This window comes from Erythranthe guttata, chromosome 13, assembly GCF_056151865.1.
Source record: "Erythranthe guttata isolate IM_541 chromosome 13, IM_541, whole genome shotgun sequence".
Taxonomy (NCBI): domain Eukaryota; kingdom Viridiplantae; phylum Streptophyta; class Magnoliopsida; order Lamiales; family Phrymaceae; genus Erythranthe; species Erythranthe guttata.
This window is the reverse complement of record NC_142545.1, coordinates 7,278,315-7,298,105: the sequence shown is the minus strand read 5'-3', so window position 1 is coordinate 7,298,105 and position 19,791 is coordinate 7,278,315. Positions and strand designations below refer to the sequence as shown.

At 37.1% G+C, this 19,791-nt stretch overlaps 1 long non-coding RNA gene and 1 pseudogene across 6 annotated transcripts; one reads left to right on the top strand and one right to left on the bottom strand.

Annotated features, from left to right (window-relative positions):
• The first annotated feature begins 4,973 nt into the window (after positions 1–4,973).
• The window catches only part of LOC148765794 (uncharacterized), a 42,025-nt pseudogene continuing 27,207 nt past the window's right edge, over positions 4,974–19,791 (top strand).
• Positions 10,154–12,191, bottom strand: LOC105953731 (uncharacterized). 6 transcript variants are annotated; one of them, XR_016029124.1, is made up of 5 exons: positions 11,950–12,191; positions 11,138–11,217; positions 10,657–10,762; positions 10,469–10,510; positions 10,154–10,368 (listed from the first exon to the last, which is right to left on the bottom strand). It is a non-coding gene; the product is annotated as an uncharacterized LOC105953731 (long non-coding RNA). The 6 variants fall into 6 exon arrangements; XR_016029126.1 differs by having other exon boundaries at positions 10,657–10,747; XR_016029122.1 differs by having other exon boundaries at positions 10,667–10,762; positions 11,950–12,190.

The window sequence follows — 19,791 nt, the reverse complement described above, 5'->3', positions numbered from 1 at the left end:
ACACTCTATGTATGTTCAATTTTATTTGCAGCATGTAATATATTTCCACTTGAATACGAGTATTCTTTTTTTTATTTATATATATGCTCACATATATATCAGTATTCTTTATCTACGTAATGTCTTCAACATATATTAAAGTCCTAGTATTGTAGTTCTTGTTTTTATGAACGCTGTTGCGAATGCACTTTTAAGCATGATTTTGTACATGTACGGTTGTGCATGCAATTTTCAGCGAGTGTGTTTGTGCATGTTTGTTGATTTTTATTCGTGTCCTAGGATTGTAGTTTGTGTCTTCATGATCCTTGTTGCGAATGCACTTTTGCATGAGTACTTTTGTGCATGCTTTTGTACTTTTACTTCTGTGCGTATCTTTTCTAGCGAGTCTTTTTGTGCAAGTTTCTTGATGCGCATTCATGTCCTTGAATTGTAGTACGTAATTCATGATCGCTTTTGGTATCCAATTTTGACCATGTTGGAGTCCGAATTTGGAAATATGCCGTGAGATAGGAATTGTAGTCCACTGAAATAGCTTTCAACTCCCGCCGGAACCAGGTGATTTGGAGTCCGGATGAGAGAGATATGCTCGACTTCATGGACACTACCAACGATGTTGCGGGATTCCTTCTTCTAATTTGATTTTAATTTCTTAATCGCAACTATTTTCTTACTCTTTGATCATTTTTGCTTCACGGACACCTAATATTCGATTTGTACCAATAAGACACAAAATCTACCAATTAAAACAGAAATATAAATTAACCTACACAAAATCCATGTAAAGGTTAACTTGTTGAGTGTTATTTCTACACTCCACTATATCTTTTTTATCAAGTGTTTTTGCGGTTGTTTGTTGATGCGTATTAAAGTCCTAGTATTGTAGTTCTTGTTTTTATGAACGCTGTTGCGAATGCACTTTTAAGCATGGTTTTGTACATGTACGGTTGTTGTTGGTGGTAATACCTACACGCAAGTGCACGTATCGTACATGTAATAAAGTGGATTTTTAAGTCCAAGTATCGATCCCATAGAGAATATTTAATTATCTAATCCTAGACGCTAAATTCTACCAATTGCTATCAAGCCCACCCTACACAGTCGAAAAAAGGATTAATAAACTAAATTAAACTAAATCATTTAAAACAAATTAAAAGGGCAAAAACAAGAAAGCAATTTAGAACGAAGATTTTATCAAAGTAAACAATCCTAGGATTTAAGTCTTCTCCTTATGTAATTATTAATCCCCCAATTCCTTCAATTATGCAAGTACTTAACTCGGATTATTAACCTGAGATGCTAAATTAATCATAACCCGCTTCCACGTGTATTACAATTCTAATACCCTACATTCAATTACTGTATTCCTACGCAGTTAATTCTAGAACACAACATTAAGCACAAATCTCAATAATGGCTACCTAAGAGATTAGCTATATTCATATGTTAATACCACAAAGGCTCTTCTACCACAGTTCTAAATATTAACCCAATCTTCCGATTCATGCGATTAACAATAACATAAAAGCACATAAGGTGATCAAGTTCATGCACTTAATAAAAAAAGTAGAAGAAATAATCCGGAATTAAAACTTGCATAAAATCATAGAAAAGGGTTCATAAATCCCACATAGGGTTCCAAATAAAATCCTAGAAATAAGTAAATTAGCTACTCATGACTAAAGTAAAAACGCAAATAAAATTAATCATAAACGATAAATCTATGCATGGAGTCTTCGAATTCTTCGTCTTCGTTATTGCTTTATTGCTCTTGAAATTGCGTAAAAGATTCATCACCAATTGTGTGCTTGGCTTGGTCTTATATGGGGTGGAAATTTTGGAGAAGAAGGTAGTTTCCTTGTGCAATTAGGATTCCTTTACTGCGCCTTTTCGTCATCTCGGACGGCTGTCCCAAATTTTGTACTAAAACTCGAACGGCCGTCTCAAAACCAGAGATTGCTTCTGCTTCTCAGACGGCCATCCCAGTTTTAAGTGTAAATCTGGGACGGCCGTCCCGGGCTATATTTCTTCATATTTTTTATTTCTTCACTTTTGGCCCATATTTTCTCCAAAATTGCAGTTTTTACCCCATACTTTTCCAATTCTTCAATTTGTACCTAAAATACAATAAATCAACTTTTTAAGCACCAATTATCGTTAAAACACACCAAAAGCTCCAATTAAAAGGTATGAAAGTCTAAAAATATACACTTAACAGTTGTGCATGCAATTTTGAGCGAGTGTGTTTGTGCATGTTTGTTGATTTGTATTCGTGTCCTAGGACTGTAGTTTGTGTCTTCATGATCCTTGTTGCGAATGCACTTTTGCATGAGTACTTTTGTGCATGCTTTTGTACTTTTACTTCTGTGCGTATCATTTCTAGCGAGTCTTTTTGTGCAACTTTCTTGATGCGCATTCATGTCCTTGAATTGTAGTACGTATTTTCATGATCGCTTTTGGTATCCAATTTTGACCATGTTGGAGTCCGAATTTGGAAATATGCCGTGAGATAGGAATTGTAGCCCATTGAAATAGCTTTCAAATGTCGCCTGAACCAGGTGATTTGGAGTCTGGATGAGAGAGATATGCTCGACTTCATGGACACTACCAACGATGTTGCGTGATTCCTTCTTCTAATTTCATTTTATTTTTTTAATCGCAAATCTTTTCTTACTCTTTGATCATTTTTGCATCATGAACACCTAATATTCGATTTTTGCCTATAAGACACAAAATCTACCAATTAAAACAGAAATATCAATTAACCTACACAAAAATCCACGTAAAGGCTAACTTGTTGAGTGTTATTTCTACACTCCATTGTATCTTTTTTATCAACTGTTTTTGCTGTTGTTTGTTGATGCGTATTAAAGTCCTAGTACGGTAGTTCTTGTTTTTATGAACGGTGTTGCGAATGCACTTTTGCACATGGTTTTGTACTTGTACGGTTGTGCATGCAATTTTGAGCGAGTGTGTTTGTGCATGTTTGTTGATTAGTATTCGTGTCCTATGATTGTAGTTTGTGTCTTCATGATCCTTGTTGCGAATGCACTTTTGCGTGAGTACTTTTGTGCATGCTTTTGTACTTTTACTTCTGTGCGTATCATTTCTAGCGAGTCTTTTTGTGCAAGTTTCTTGATGCGCATTCATGTCCTTGAATTGTAGTACGTATTTTCATGATCGCTTTTGGTATCCAATTTTGACCATGTGGGACTCCGAATTTGGAAATATGCCGTGAGATAGGAATTGTAGCCCACTGAAATAACTCTCAAATGCCGCCGGAACCACGTGATTTGGAGTCCAGATGAGATAGATATGCTCGACTTCATGGACACTACCAATGATGTTGCGGGATTCCTTCTTCTAATTTGATTTTATTTTCTTAATCGCAACTCTTTTCTAACTCTTTGATCATTTTTACTTCACGAACACCTAATATTCAATTTTTACCTATAAGACACAAAATTTACCAATTAAAACAGAAATATAAATTAACCTACACAAAAATCCACGTAAAGGTTAACTTGTTGAGTGTTCCTTCTACACTCCATTGTATCTTTTTTATCAACTGTTTTTGCTGTTGTATGTTGATGCATATTAAAGTCCTAGTATTGTAGTTCTTCCTTTAATGAACGGTATTGCGAATGCACTTTTGCGCATGGTTTTGTACATGTACGGTTGTGCATGCAATTTTGAGCGAGTGTGTTTGTGCATGTTTGTTGATTAGTATTCGCGTCCTAGGATTGTAGTTTGTGTCTTCATCATCCTTGTTGCGAATGCACTTTTGTGTGAGTACTTTTGGGCATGCTTTTGTACTTTTACTTTTGTACTTTTACTTCTGTGTGTAACTTTTCTAGCGAGTCTTTTTGTACAAGTTTCTTGATGCGCATTCATGTCCTTGAATTGTAGTACGTATTTTCATGATCGCTTTTGGTATCCAATTTTGACCATGTTGGACTCCGAATTTGGAAATATGCCGTGAGATAGGAATTGTAGCCCACTTAAATAACTTTCAAATACCGCCGGAACCACGTGATTTGGAGGCCAGATGAGATAGATATGCTCGACTTCATGGACACTACCAACGATGTTGTGGGATTCCTTCTTCTAATTTGATTTTATTTTCTTAATCGCAACTATTTTCTTACTATTTCATCATTTTTGCTTCACGAACACCTAATATTCAATTTTTGCATAAGACACAAAATCTACCAATTAAAACAGAAATATAAATTAACCTTCACAAAAATCCACGTAAAGGTTAACTTGTTGAGTGTTATTTCTACACTCCATTGTATCTTTTTTATCAAGTGTTTTTGATGTTGTTTGTTGATGTGTATTAAAGTCCTAGTATTGTAGTTCTTGTTTATATGGACGCTGTTGCGAATGCACTTTTAAGCATGGTTTTGTACATGTACGGTTGTGCATGCAATTTTGAACGAGTGTGCTTGTGCATGTTTGTTGATTTTTATTCGTGTCATAGGATTGTAGTTTGTGTCTTCATGATCCTTGTTGCGAATGCACTTTTTTGTGAGTACTTTTCTGCATGGTTTTGTACTTTTACTTATGTGCGTATCTTTTCTAGCGAGTCTTTTTGTGCAAGTTTCTTGATGCGCATTCATGTCCTTTAATTGTAGTACGTATTTTCATGATCGCTTTTGGTATCCAATTTTGACCATGTTGGAGTCCGAATTTGGAAATATGCCGTGAGATAGGAACTGTAGCCCACTGAAAAAGCTTTCAAATGCCGCCAAAACCAGGTGATTTGGAGTCCGGATGATAGAGATATGCTCGACTTCATGGACACTACCAACGATGTTGCGGGATTCCTTATGAAAGAGTAAATACATATTTACAATGGTATTCCAAACCTATTAGGTTTCCACCTACACAATGTTTATATATAACGTTGTACAAGAATACATGAAATCATAAACATATCCGAATAAAAAATAAAATAAAAAACCATCTCCAGGATGAGGAATACAATCGCGGAATATCTCTGGGGAAACCCGCCGTCGCCGGCGGAGCTGACAGACGATCTCGTCTTCGAGATCATCAAACTACTACCCTTGAGGAACGCACTCCAGTACTCGTGCGTCAGCAAAAACTTCAAAAGCTACATCACCGGTCCGAGTTCCGCGGGCGTACACGCGCTCCTATCATCCGAGTCGGCTTCGGCGGCGCCTCCCTCCGACCGGATTATCATCTTCCACTGCTCGGCCTTCCAGGCCATGCTTTTCACCGTACTCATTTCTCCGGCGGCGTCGGCGCCCGTAACCATGGCAGCCGAGGCTTCGATCCTGGCGTCGTGCAACGGGGTGTTTCTCCTCCGTCTGAAACCCTACCACTATTTTTTCCACAACCCGTTCACCGGCGGAAACATGTTTCTCGGTTACAACATTCCAAGCCATCACGCGAGCGTCGGCCTCGCCGTCGACTTTCCGTCGGCGGACCCTTCCTTCAAGGTAGTGGTTGTCCCCTCCGGGGGCGAGATGGTCAAATCGGCGGTTGAGTTTACGTGCACTAGCGCGCAATTCACAGGCATGGACGATGTAAGCATCCGGCCAGTTTACGCCCACGGCCGCCTCCATTGGCTGGGAGACAAGGCGGGCAGAATCCTTGCCTTCGACATAGAAAAGGAAAGAGCGAGAATCATAAACCGGCCGATCCGAAAACACAAACCACACGGGTTCCACGAACGGGTCGACAAGTGGTTCTGGTTGGCAAATGGGTCGCTCCACTTCGTGTACGTATTGCCCGAAGAGATCATGGTGCACACGCACGACCACCGTAAGGTCAAGTGGAGGCTAGCGTACAAGATCACGAACATGTGCGAGCGCGAGAAGAACAACGTGCTGAGGGACGGGGTGCCGGTGTACTTCGACGGGGAGCAGTTGTTCCTACACCTGAGGGTGATGGTTGGAGGAGGGGGTGAATTTTTTTTACGTGTATATTATTCATTGTACCATTAGTTCAATGCATTATAGAGCTCATTTCACGAACGGAAGCTCTTAAAGCAGCAATGGTATAGAACGATTTTATGTTGAGTTATGACAAAACAATACCGAAAGTTCTAACCATGTTAAGAAAAGTGAGGGACGAGATTAATGGTAATATGAACTTCAACAAGAAACAAGCAACAATTAAATTATATTATATTAAGCTTTCATAGATCTATAAAGTATGTACTATACCATGTAAATAAGAATTATTTTATGCATTATTAATTTATATATTATATGGGGCTTCTTAAATTTTTCGAATGTGTATTATCTTATGAATTTAACGAATTATTAATTTAGCACGTTGTCCCCGAGTCGGGACCGGAAAAATTTATTATTTAAGCGAGGTTATTAATTTATCGGGTATTAATTTATCGAGGTTCTACTGTAGTTATATTTTCATTCTCCAATTTGTCACATTAATTAATTAATATATACATACAACATATATATACAGACGGCCGGCTAATATATTCTTGACTCACAAGTGATCACTATTAGTACTCTTGTTCTGCTTAAGACAAAAGTCTCTGATTAATTTCATCATAATTAATCAACATAGTAACAACAGTGTAGTAAATGACAAGATTTAATTCTCAGACCAAGTCAAGATTTCTTAATAGGTTATAATTATTGCACCATTAATTAGCATTAATTAATCTCTTCTTCATCTAATCGCTTGCTAAGTGGTTAAAGAAACGCGATAAGAAGTCCATGATCGAAGCCCTCGAAAAGATCAAAGCAGGTTACAATTTTATTTCTTTTATATAATTTTTGTTTTATGATCATCATTCTTTTTTTTTTTTTACTAATTAACATATATTTTTTTTATTTAGAATTGATGCTGCTGGAATTTATTTCGTTACTTCTTACCGTCGGAACGACGTATATCGCTAAAATATGCGTGCCTGAAAAGCTTGGGAATAAATGGCTTCCATGCGATAAGGAAGTGGAAAACGACGATGAGGGGCAAAACGGGAAGAGAAAATTGATCTCGTACGATGAAGATCGAATGGTGTGGCTTAGATCTTTGGCTGCTGGAACTGATAATTATGACTACTGTGGTGCAAAAGTATATTTTCATGAATTTTATTTAATTTTTTATTTTGATGTATTTATAATTTTAATTTTTTTAATTTAATTTGATTGAAATTAAATAAGCAGGGGAAAGTGTCACTGATTTCATATTCGGAGTTCACCAGCTTCACAATTCATATTTGATATTTGTGCTGGCAGTTATGCATGTTTTTTACAGTGTTACTCTCATGGTATTAGGGAATGCCAAGGTGATTAAATTAATTAATTCTTTTTTTTTTTGTTTTATTTTATTTAATTCAAAACGAATTATTTCGAACAAAAAACAAAAACAATATTGAATATTGATGTGATTACTCAGATGAAGAAGTGGAAGGCCTGGGAATTGGGGACGACCTCCTTGGAATATGAATTTACAAACGGTAGATTTTTTATTTATTTTTAATTACTCTTTTTTCGTATAAATAAAAAATAAAATAAAAAAAATATTTGTTTAAGATTCAAAAAAAGTTTAATTAATTTATTTAAGGGGTAATATTGGAGACACTCCTTAAACCAAACATAATTAGATGTGAGGCACAACCTTAAATAAAACAATTTAATATATTAAATCCTTAATTGAAAATAAAATTTGAGCCACATCCTTTTATTTTTATTTAACCCAAAAATACCCTTATTTTACCTAATAAAAAAGTCCCTTATTTTCCTCTCTCATTTTTCTATTTCTCTCTCTATAAACAGCCGCCGCCCACCATGGCCTTATCTTTCTGGCTTTCAATTTTTCAGCCACCCCACCCATGGCTTCTTTCTCTGGTTTTTCATAAGCCCCACCTCTTTCGCTCTCTCCTCTCTCTCTTTCTCTATTTTCGGTATTGGTCCTGACTTGGAGGTACCCATTGTAGGAGGAGTCTTTTTGGATCGGATTTTGATGTGGGGGCGACGGGTGACGGTGTTTTTTGGTCGTTAGTAGCGGCGGTGATTTTGTCGCTAGGGGCGGCGGCGGTTTTGGTCGCTTGCGTCGGTGGTGATTTTCTTCGACGACGATGGTGGTGATTTTCTTCGATGGCGACGGTAATTTTTTGTCGTAATCTAATGTTGGGTTTGGGGAAGAGGAAATCTAATTAAGATGGAAAGTGGGACAATAGAGGAAGCGGATAATTATGGGCAGATTTTGGAGATCTATTTTCATAGATGGAGGTGGTGGGAGATCTAGGGTTTCATATTGGATGAGTGCAAAGGACTACGGGTGTCTATGGATTACTATGATTATCTACGAATCGGTAGCGGCTAGGGTTCAAAATGAGAGCTAGGGTTTTAAGAGTACGTGGCTGCGGATTACTATGGTTACTACATATGTGTATAGACGACTACGACCGTTTTCTTAAAAAACCATTCATAATATTCAGTATTAGTATACTATAGTTACCATAGTATTTTTAAAATCTATTGTACTGTTTAACAAAAACAAAAAATATTTTTTTTTCGTAATTTTCAATAAAATCTTAAAACTATGGGAAAAAAAATTAAGTTGTTTATAATAATGTAAAAAATGCTAGAATGAAAAACGAAAAAAATATGTTAGATCGAAAAATGAAGATATTGAATGCATAATAAAAAATGATAAATGCAGTTCGAATTTTACTTATAGCAAATTTTGTATTTGTGAGTGGATGGGCATTTTTGGAATGAATTTAATAAAGAAAAACAAAAGTTTAGTTGAACTTATTATTTAGTTCTAATTAGTTTTGTGATCAATGATCTATATCTTAAGACCCTTTATTTAATAGATCCAGCTAGATTTAGGTTTGCTCATCAAACCTCCTTCGTCAGGCGTCACACCGGAATCTACAGCACTCCTGTGCTTAAATGGATTGTAAGACAATATTATTATTTATTTATTTATTTTGCATAATTTTTTATATTACATTTTATTTAATTATGTATATGCAACAGGTAGCATTTTTCAGGCAATTTTTCGGGTCGATTTCTAAGGTCGATTATATAGCCATTCGCAATGGATTTACTAACGTAAGTTTCGTGAGCCCGTTTGGCTAAACTTATTTTAAACACTAGTATTTCACCCGTGCGTTGTACGGATGTCAGTTTCAAAATGAGAAGAAAAAAAAATTATGTAAACGACTATCTCTTTATAACAACACCAATTCAAGTAAAACAAAATGGAAGGAAATAAAAAAACGTAAATTTTAGTTTTTAATTCAGAGTTGAAACATATACAATTCACTTAAATATTACAAAGAAGAAAACGTGAAGCGCAAAACACGATATTGAAATCATTTAAAACATATGATATATCAAGATTAAGTGAAATCATTCTATTTCATGGATGCAATCTACTACACCAGTGAATCTTCTGCAAAATAACTAAGTTAACAACAAACACGGTAGCAAAGAAGTAACACAATAGATATTCAAATAACCTGCATGTTTATCTCTAACGGCGTTCAAGTATTGATGCACATTACTCAAACCATAATACAACTTATTAATATTGCGAAAAAAGAGATATGATGTATACGCCACTACCAGTACTGATACGAATGTTGATTCCAATGTTGATACCGATACCAATACTGATACCAATTTTGATACTAATATCGATTAATACTTATACTAATATTGATACTCATACTGATATTAATACTAATACTAATATAATACTAATACTAATACTAATACTAATATTCACTACACCAAAATGGACATTTTCTAACAGTCATGTTCTGTTGGAATAATTATTTCTAACGGCGGAATTCCGTTAGAAAAATGGCGTTAGAAATATATGGCCAAAAATTTCTAACGGTTGGTTATATCCGTTAGACAAACTTTAGAATCCGTTAGAACAATTATAGATACCGTAGTGAGAAATAAAAATTTCTAACGGTTATTGTCCGTTAGAAATTACATTCTAATGGTTTTTGTTGTAACACTCTTAGCTACATTTCTAACGGATATAACCGTTAGATTTTTTTTTAAATGTTAAAAAAAAATTAAAAAACAATAATTTTAATATTTCCATTTTATATATTAATTCATAAATATGAATCATTCATAAATAATGGAACGCAAATCATACATCACACAATACCCATAAATTACAATAAAATTTCGTAACATAAAAAAGTTCAATACAAAGTAATTAATGTTCACCATTATGAAACAAACTCCATAACGCAAATGTAAATGCCATAATCAAAAATTAATTTCCTACTTAAATAATTGACCCCTAATAACATTAGGGGTGATAAAATATCTTCAATTCTTCTGGATTTGAACTCATTGCCCCTTTGAGATTGCGTCTTCATGCTTGTTGCTGAGAGAAGTGAAAATTTGCTAAAAGGTTATTTAATTTATATTTTTGTGGGACAATTCTTAATTCAATAGAGAGACAATGGAGAAGAAGAAATCAAAACCTGGGAATGAGAAGTGAGTTGCAACAGTACATCGAAATGAGACTACAAGCACAAGAGAAGTAGTCACAAAGAAGGCCTAAGGAACAACATAAGAAAAAAGAAGAAAATGCTCGAATCAAAGCATCATTCACACACATAAAACATAAAATAAACCAAATTGACCATGAACATGAACTTGAATATTCAACTTAGGGTTACCCTTTCAGCAAGTAGAAGAGCAGACAAGAATTCCACACCAAATTGACAAATCAAGGTAGTCAGCCAGAAGGACTTCCTCTCCTACATGAGGTCAATCTATAAATGTAAATTTTAATTTACAATATGCACAATAAGTATTGTCTCAAAACTATATGGAACTCTAGATATGATAACCATACATATACAGTATGAAGAGAGAAAATAATTCAATACTTATAAAACAAGAAGTGCCACTTTGCCAAGTACATGGATCAAGAATCAAAGTTAATATGAATCTCTCACCAACATCTCCAAGTACGGTGGGATCAATAAAAAAAATACATTTACGACATCAAACCCAACCTTTAAATGTGTACATTAAAAAGAATATTTTCTAGCTTCAGAACATATGTTACTCTTTCTTTTGTGTTCAAATGACCTATGTTTTCATATTCTGGCTTCCAAATCAAACACACAGTTCACGAATAATACCTTTTAAGTTTTAACAATAATTCTGATTGCTTTAGCCCATCTGTTAATCTATCTTTTCTTTCTCCAAATTCAGCTCCACCCTGTGAAAAAACAGAGCTACTAACAAATGAAAACCAGTTGACTAATATTATAAATAATTGAGGTGTAGTTTTTATTACTACCCAAACATCAAGATCAAAGAAAACCTGGTTCTCCAGTTCACTACTATGGCTTCTACTTAGTGGACAATGCACAATAATAACAAATAGGATTGATTACCTACAGTTGGTTCCTTATAATTTGTGAAAATGCCCAATTTAAAGAATATCTTGTAATAGAGGACATATTACAATGATTATGATTAAACAACATTAGAACTGAAAATTATAAGATAGAATTACATCAAAGAATAATTATCTCTTAACTAGCAACAAAAGAAATTTTTACTCCCTCGAAAGTAGACGAGGATAATAATTTTGCAATTAAGAGATATCAATTGTTTTATAGCGTGTGAAACTTCTTCTTTATAAGAAACCCCAAAATATATCCCTAATACATGAAATGCTGAAACAACACATACTAATTTTCTCTACAAAAATCAACACATAATCCTATCACAGATTCAAGATAAACACAAATACAAAAAAAAAAGAACAAAATCCAATTTAGGGTTTCTTTTAATATGAACAAAATCCAATTTAGGGTTTCTTTTTGTAAAATTTATAGCATGTGAATGAAGGCTGAAAATTAAAGGGAAAACAAGAGAATAATTCGTAAAAGGAGAAACAAGAGAGGGTGAGGGAAAGGGAGATGAGAAGGGAGAGACACCTTACCTGAACGAATGAACGAATTGATAGAAGGCGTGACGGTGGCGATGCGACAAATAAAGGCCGACATTAGCAGTGGTTGAGGGGAGAGAAAGAAATCGAAGGTTACTTCAGTCATCGTTAATGGCTGTTGGACATGGGGGTGGAGAGAGAAGTAGGGTTGCAGCGTCGAATAGAGAAAGAAGAAGAAGGAAATAAAAGATGGGAAGGAAAAATGAAGGAAAAAGAGGGGTACGGGAAAATATAAAGGCATATATTTACTTATTTATATAATAATAGTTATTTTTAATTTCTAAATTATTATAATTTTAGGCTAACGTACTGTTACTATTACTAACGCATAGCAACTGTTAGAGATATTGTTTCAATTATTAAAAAGTAATATAAGCGACTTATCATTAATTCTAACAGATAAATTCAATTTCTAACGGTTATAATCCGTTAGAAAATACTAATGGATAAAATCCGTTAGAAATGAAAAATAGTGGTGTTAGAAAATGTCCATTTTGGTGTAGTGATTAATACTAATACTAATACTAATACTAATACTAATACTAATACTAATACTAATACTAATACTCATACTAATACTAATACTAATGATAATACTAATATTGATACTAATATTAATATTGGTACTAATACTAATACTAATACTGATACTAATACTAATATTGATACTAATACCGATACTAATATTGATACTAATACTAATATTAATACTAATACTGATACTCATAATAATATTGTTACTAATACTAATACTCATACTCGTACCAATACTAATACTAATACTAATAATAATACTAATACTAATACTAATACTAATATTCATATTGATACTAATACTAATACTAAGAATAAGACTAATATTGATACTAATACTAATAATAATATTGATACTTGTTGGCGCCAGATTTCCGAGTATTGAAGATCGAGGAAATCCGCCGAGTTTTGGAATTAAAATATTGGCAAAGATTTGTTTTCCATGTTTATTTTGGAATTTATTAGAGTCCTATTTTATAATACTTCTATTAGGACTTAGATTTATTTCCATGTATTTTATTCTAGTTAGGTATCTTTTGTACTTATCTAGAATAGAAGTAGAGATCAACTAGGATTCTATTACCTAGTTAAATAGATTTCTTGGGGTTCAAGTTAGGTCTTAGGGCTTATTTTCGTGGCTATATAAGCCTCCAAGACATACAAGAACTGTGGGCATTATTTGGGAGAAAAACCTCTTCATAGCATCGAAGTTTTGCCAAGGCGTTATGCGGAGCAGGACTGTGCCATCGTTGCACTGTGCCAACATATACAGATTTGTTGTATAGATCTCAAGGGAGATCAGCCGCGTTTTCTGAAGGGAGTTCAGGCTTGAAGAAAGTTCAAGGCACGCGGGTGGAGCTGCTGTTGGAAGAAACACGAAGTTCGAGTTGTGTACAAGAACGGCATATTACATAAATAGGGAGTCTTTAGTGTTTTTAATAAGTCCTATTAATGTACACTGTAAATCTGAACTAGTGAAATCGTGTTTGCAGGTCCACGTGGATGTAGGGCACATTTGTGTCTGAACCACATTAATTCCTTGTGTTCATTTATTTGCTTTAAGTAGTTTATAACTGTGTTAACACAAGAATTGTAGTTGTAACTGCATACTGTTCCCACAACAACTGTTACAACTTCGGTTAACAGATTTTGATAGGCATTTAAATTCAACAATTGGCATCAAGAGCCGGTCACTAGATATACTTAGTGTCTGATTTTGGGAATTTGATTTATTTGCTTTACTTGTTGTAGGATGAGTATTCACAAGGAAGGCAGTTCAACTACACGACCCCCGTTGCTAGATGGAACGAACTATACGTATTGGAAAACCAAGATGAAGATGTTCATCAAATCAATGGACGAAGATTCATGGCGTACAGTTCTAACAGGGTGGACGAGACCAGTGGCCAAAACCAGAGAAGGTGTTGAGTATGAAAAACACGAAGAAAACTGGAGCAAGAAAGAACAGGCAGTGGCAAATACCAATTCAAAGGCTTTAAATGCTATATTTAATGCGGTTGACACCAACCAATTTAAATTGATATCTGGTTGTGAATGTGCCAAAAGGGCATGGGATATTCTTCAAACTGCGTATGAAGGAACAGCCTCAGTAAGACTGTCAAAACTCCAGATGCTTGCCACTCGCTTCGAAGATCTTAGAATGAAAGAAGATGAGACTGTAGCTGACTTCAATTCGAGGTTGTGCGACATTGCTAATGAAGCTCATGGCCTTGGAGAAACATATTCCACTACAAGAAAAAGGTCATTTAACAACACTCGGTGTGTGTTGTTAAAGGGAAACAACAACACGTCATGGTACGTTGTTGACCAACATGTTGTTAAATCTCGGTATATTTGACAACGTGCATCGCCAGTTGTAGAACACATTAATGCTTTATTAGTAATTGGTTTGCATAGACTTATAATACACGCGACAGCGGGTTATGAGTCATTTCGTGTCTTGGGTTAATAATCGGGAATCATAACTTGCATGATAGAAGTTTAATTGGGTAATGAATTATCGCATAAGGGGAAGATAAAATCATAGCTCCGTTTTTATTGATATTTTCGCGTTTTTATTTACTTTCATAATTAGTTTTATTTAGTTGATTAAATTTGACAACCTTGCGTAGGCTGGATAAAAATCATAATTGTTAGAACTTGGTACTTAGGATTAGGTAATTTGAATATTCCCTGTGGGATCGACATCGACTCTTACGTGTCCACTATTACTACTTGTTTGCCATACGTGCACTTGTGTGTTAGGTATCTAGCCCAACAGGCGGTGCTAAATTTTGAATCACGTTCCGAAAGTTTTGTGCAAACTTTTCCAGAATTTTGATGTAAATTGAGGGTCTCGGTCGTAAATAATGGAGATGGGGGCACCGTGAAGTCGAACTATCTCACGGATGTATAGTTTGGCTAGCTTTTCTAAACTGAATGTCATTCGGACTGGTAGAAAGTGAGGTGATTTAGTCAGTTGGTCAACGATCACCCAAATGGCGTTGGATCCTCTTTGGGTTTTCAGAAATCCTTGTACGAAGTCCATCGTGACAACTTCCCATTTTCACTTCAGAATTAGGGCCGATTGAAGTAGGCCTCTGGGTCTTTGATGTTCCGCCTTGACTTGCTGGCATATTAGGCATTCGGTGACGAATCGGGCCACGTCTTTCTTCATTCCAGGCCACCAGTAGAGCTTTTTGAGGTCTTGGTACATCTTTGTTTCTCCGGGATGGCAAGTGTGTTGGGTTTCGGGCACGCGTACGCAGCGGAAAACAAAAATTTTATGCGAATTAAACGAGTTTTAAATCACATAAGCACATGCCCGATAATAGATAACAATTAATTGCGTACCTTTGCGCTTCCAGCGAAATTAAAAACAACATACATGCTAATAAATTTAACCGAATTTAAATCAATTAACATGCTCGCAATTTAAACCAAATAACATGCTCGCAACGATTTAATCGATTACACATAATCACATAAAATCATACAAACACAAGCATGAAATCATAGTTTAAATTAAACCCTAAAACGAAACTAGGGTTTCGAGTATTTACCTCTTGACGCGTGAGGTAGGATCGAACGATTCGTCGTGATTACTACGGAAACCAATCCGTAGAATCGGGGTAGCAATGGAGCAGCAGCAGCGGCGGTGTGGCAGCTCACGGCGGCGCGTGTACAGCACGCGCGGTTGTGCGAGGCGGCGCGTGGGGCAGCGTGCGGCTTCGGCTCGTGCGTTGCTCCTCGATTCTTCGATCTACGGTCTTCCTCCTCTCGGATTTCACCTCGTATACTTCGATCTACTAAATCGTGGCACTAGACACGAAGTAGTTAGAATAAAACGGAAAGAAAATAAAGGAGAAAGAATACCGAACAAGAGCCGGCCGAGGAACGGCCGTTTCCGGCGACGGAGCGGCGGAGGTGGCGCGGTGGTGGCCGCGCGGAAGAGAGGGCGAGAGAGAGAGGGTGGCCGATTAGGGTTAGGGTTTTTTGTGTGTTTGTGTGCTAGGGTTATAAATCATGTATTTATAGTCCCTAGCATGAAACCCTAGCGGGCTTAAGTTGGACTGGGCCCAACAGCTTAAGCTCGTTAGTTTCTTTAATCGCTCGTATCTCTCAATTCAATGATCGAAAAATTGTAACGATTACAATTTCCGAGTCATTATAATTTTCTCGTCATTACGAGTGCCATCTCTTATTTTCCAACTTTCCAAAAGTGGAAACCCTAGTTCAGCGGACTTTCTAAATTTGGAAACTTCCCGATTTAGAAAGTTCACTAACATGTTCGCTTATTCTTTTCCTTTTCTTATTCTCATTCATAATTCCAAATTACGAATGTTGGACTCAATCATATTGACTTCCAATTATGCAAAGATAAACTATTTTATCTCTGACCGTTTATTCAAAGATCTCATGTGCACGAGCAGTGTGACCCTCGATGGTTCAGGTGTAAGCTAGCCGTGGGCCCACAACTCTTTGTGGTCAAAACTCGTCCCCTTCGAGTTACAATTAAGATGAAGCTCGTTTCACCTTAATCACCCAACGAATCAAGATTGGCGTCTAGCAACTACGCGTCATGATTCCCTAGATACAAATGAAGTGCCTGCAAGAACCTTCAGATATAGTTAACGTACAGTACGGTCCCTTCGATTCATATGTCCCGATTGAACTAGAGGCATTGGTTCATCGAGACCTCTTTATATGTTCAATAACGGTGCGATCGTTCTAAGTGTTGTAATCCTTACGTGCATGACTTAAAGAATCGAATTCTCTAATCATCACTTAGTCAGCTCTGGCCAGAGACTTAGAATGAATACAAACTTTCAGAACACACAGGACATCCAAGACTATTCTAGCGATCGAATCCCCGACTACAATGCACAGACCTCCCACTAGATTTCGGACTGCACGAACACTGGCCCTTGGGATGGTCCTCGGTGGAACTCAGGGACAGGTCACGATACAGCTGGTCCTCTAGTGAAGTCACGGTGATGTCTAGGTCATAAGGACTAATGGTGTACAACTATACCATAGATATCTCTACTCGATTATTGGGAACCACTTAGAGATTTCTAGGGTGAGGGAGTTCAGTGAACTCGTCAACTTACGAGCACCCACTTATGCATGCCGATATCACAATACCGTTTACTGATGAGATGCAGTACACATACACTAAGTGCTAGTCTTAATGGGAAAGGCCGATATCCTCATTAGTGGCGTAACCCTTCGACTAGGAACACGTTTAACAGTTATAATACTTAAGTAAATATCTCACGATCCTAACGATCAATTACTAGTACTTGTAATAACTGTAAGGACTATATCTATGCTTGTGACAAAGGGACAAAGATATAGAATGCCAATGTGTTTTATCATTAATACGAATAAAGGTTCGTTTATTACAATAATAAATACGAAAGACCACAGCCACAAGTTGGCTTGTTGGTCACCTACTCTAACAATCTCCCACTTGACCTAAAGCCAACTACCCATAAACCGCAATCCCATCGACTCTCGATGTTTCTCATGGACCGATCTTGGTAAAGGCTTCGTGAAGGGGTCTGCTACGTTCTCTTCCGAGGTGACTCGTTCTACCTTAACTTCACCTCTATCAATGATCTCTCGGATCACGTGATACTTCCTCAGAATATGCTTCGACTTCTGATGAGATCGCGGCTCCTTAGCTTGTGCCACGGCTCCGGTGTTATCACAGTACAACGGTACTGGATCACTAGCATCAGGAATGACACCCAACTCTTGGATGAATTTCCTTATCCAAGTCCCTTCTTTTGCAGCTTCGGACGCTGCAATGTATTCCGCTTCGGTAGTGGAATCGGCCGTCGTGCTTTGCTTGGAACTCTTCCAACACACGGCACCACCATTAAGCGTGAATATAAATCCAGAATTCGACTTCGAGTCGTCCACATCCGATTGAAAACTAGAGTCAGTGAAACCCTCTAATTTCAACTCGGCACCCCCATAGACCAAAAATATATCCTTAGTTCTTCGCAAGTACTTGAGGATATCTTTCACGGCTTTCCAGTGAGCCGGGCCGGGGTTAGACTGATATCTGCTTGTGACACTCACAGCATACGCAATATCGGGTCTAGTACATAGCATGCCATACATTATGCTTCCTATGGCAGAAGCATAGGGCGTCCTTTTCATCTCCTCGATTTCACTAGGTGTTTGGGGACACATAGATTTCGAGAGACGAACCCCATGGGACATTGGCAAGAATCCCTTCTTGGATTCTTCCATGCTAAAACGTTTCATAACGGTGTCTATGTACAGGCTTTGGGACAAGCCAAGCATCTTTCTTGCTCTATCTCTATAGATGCGTATTCCCAATACGTAAGATGCTTCTCCCAAATCCTTCATTGAGAAACGTGTGGACAACCATGCTTTCGTTTGCTGTAACATTCCTACGTCATTCCCAATGAGTAGAATGTCATCAACGTAAAGCACTAGAAATATTACTGCCCTCCCACTAACCTTCTTGTATACACAAGGTTCCTCCGGATTCTTCTCAAAATCAAACTCTTTGATAGTTGAGTCGAATCTAATGTTCCAACTACGGGATGCTTGTTTCAATCCATAAATGGATCGCTGGAGTTTGCAAACCTTTTGCTCACTTCCAGAAGATATGAAGCCTTCCGGCTGCGCCATGTAAATTTCTTCCTCAATATCTCCATTAAGGAAGGCGGTCTTCACATCCATTTGCCATATCTCGTAGTCGTACCACGCAGCTATGGCCAGCAAAATCCTAATGGACTTCAGCATCGCGACCGGCGAAAAGGTTTCCTCATAGTCAACACCTTGCCTTTGAGTGTATCCTTTTGCTACCAATCTAGCTTTATAGGTCGACACCTTTCCATCTACTCCAATTTTCTTCTTATAGATCCACTTGCAGCCTATAGGAACAATTCCTTTAGGTGGATCTACCAAGGTCCATACCTTGTTGGAGTACATGGAGTCCATTTCGGATTTCATGGCAGTTAGCCAATGTCCCATGTCCGCATCCGATACGGCCTCATTGTATGTTCTTGGATCTCGTCCAAGATCAACATGATCTTCATCATTTTCGAGGAGGAATAACCTGTCCGGTATTTTCCGAACTCTTTCGGATCTACGTACCGTAGGTTCAGGAGGTATATTAGTGGTTTGTTGTATTGGTTCGATTACTTGTTCTTGCGTTTGAACTTCATTTTGTGGTTCTTGAACTATTTCAAGTTCTATCATGCTGCCCTTTCTATCGGATAGAAACTCCCTTTCCAAAAAGGTGGCATTTCTCGAAACAAACGTCTTTGCTTCTTTGACATAGTAGAACTCGTATCCCATTGAGTCTTCGGGATACCCCACAAAATAGCACAAGTCGGATTTACTATCCAACTTATCTCCCACTAATCGCTTCACATAAGCGGGACAACCCCATATCCTAATATGTTTGTAATTGGGTTTCCGGGAATGCCAAAATTCATAAGGTGTGGATTTAACTGCTTTGGTGTTAACTCTATTCAGCAAATACGCGGCAGTACGGAGTGCATGACCCCACAAGTATGCCGGTAAGTTTGTGAACCCCATCATTGATCGAACCATATCTAATAAAGTTCGATTCCGACGTTCGGACACTCCATTAAGTTGAGGAGTTCCCGGTGGAGTCCATTGGGACTGTATCCCATTTTCTTTTAGATAGTCAATGAACTCGATGCTCAAGTATTCCCCACCACGATCGGATCGCAGCTTCTTAATACTTCGTCCGAGTTGCTTTTCCACTTCGTGTCTAAAATCTTTGAA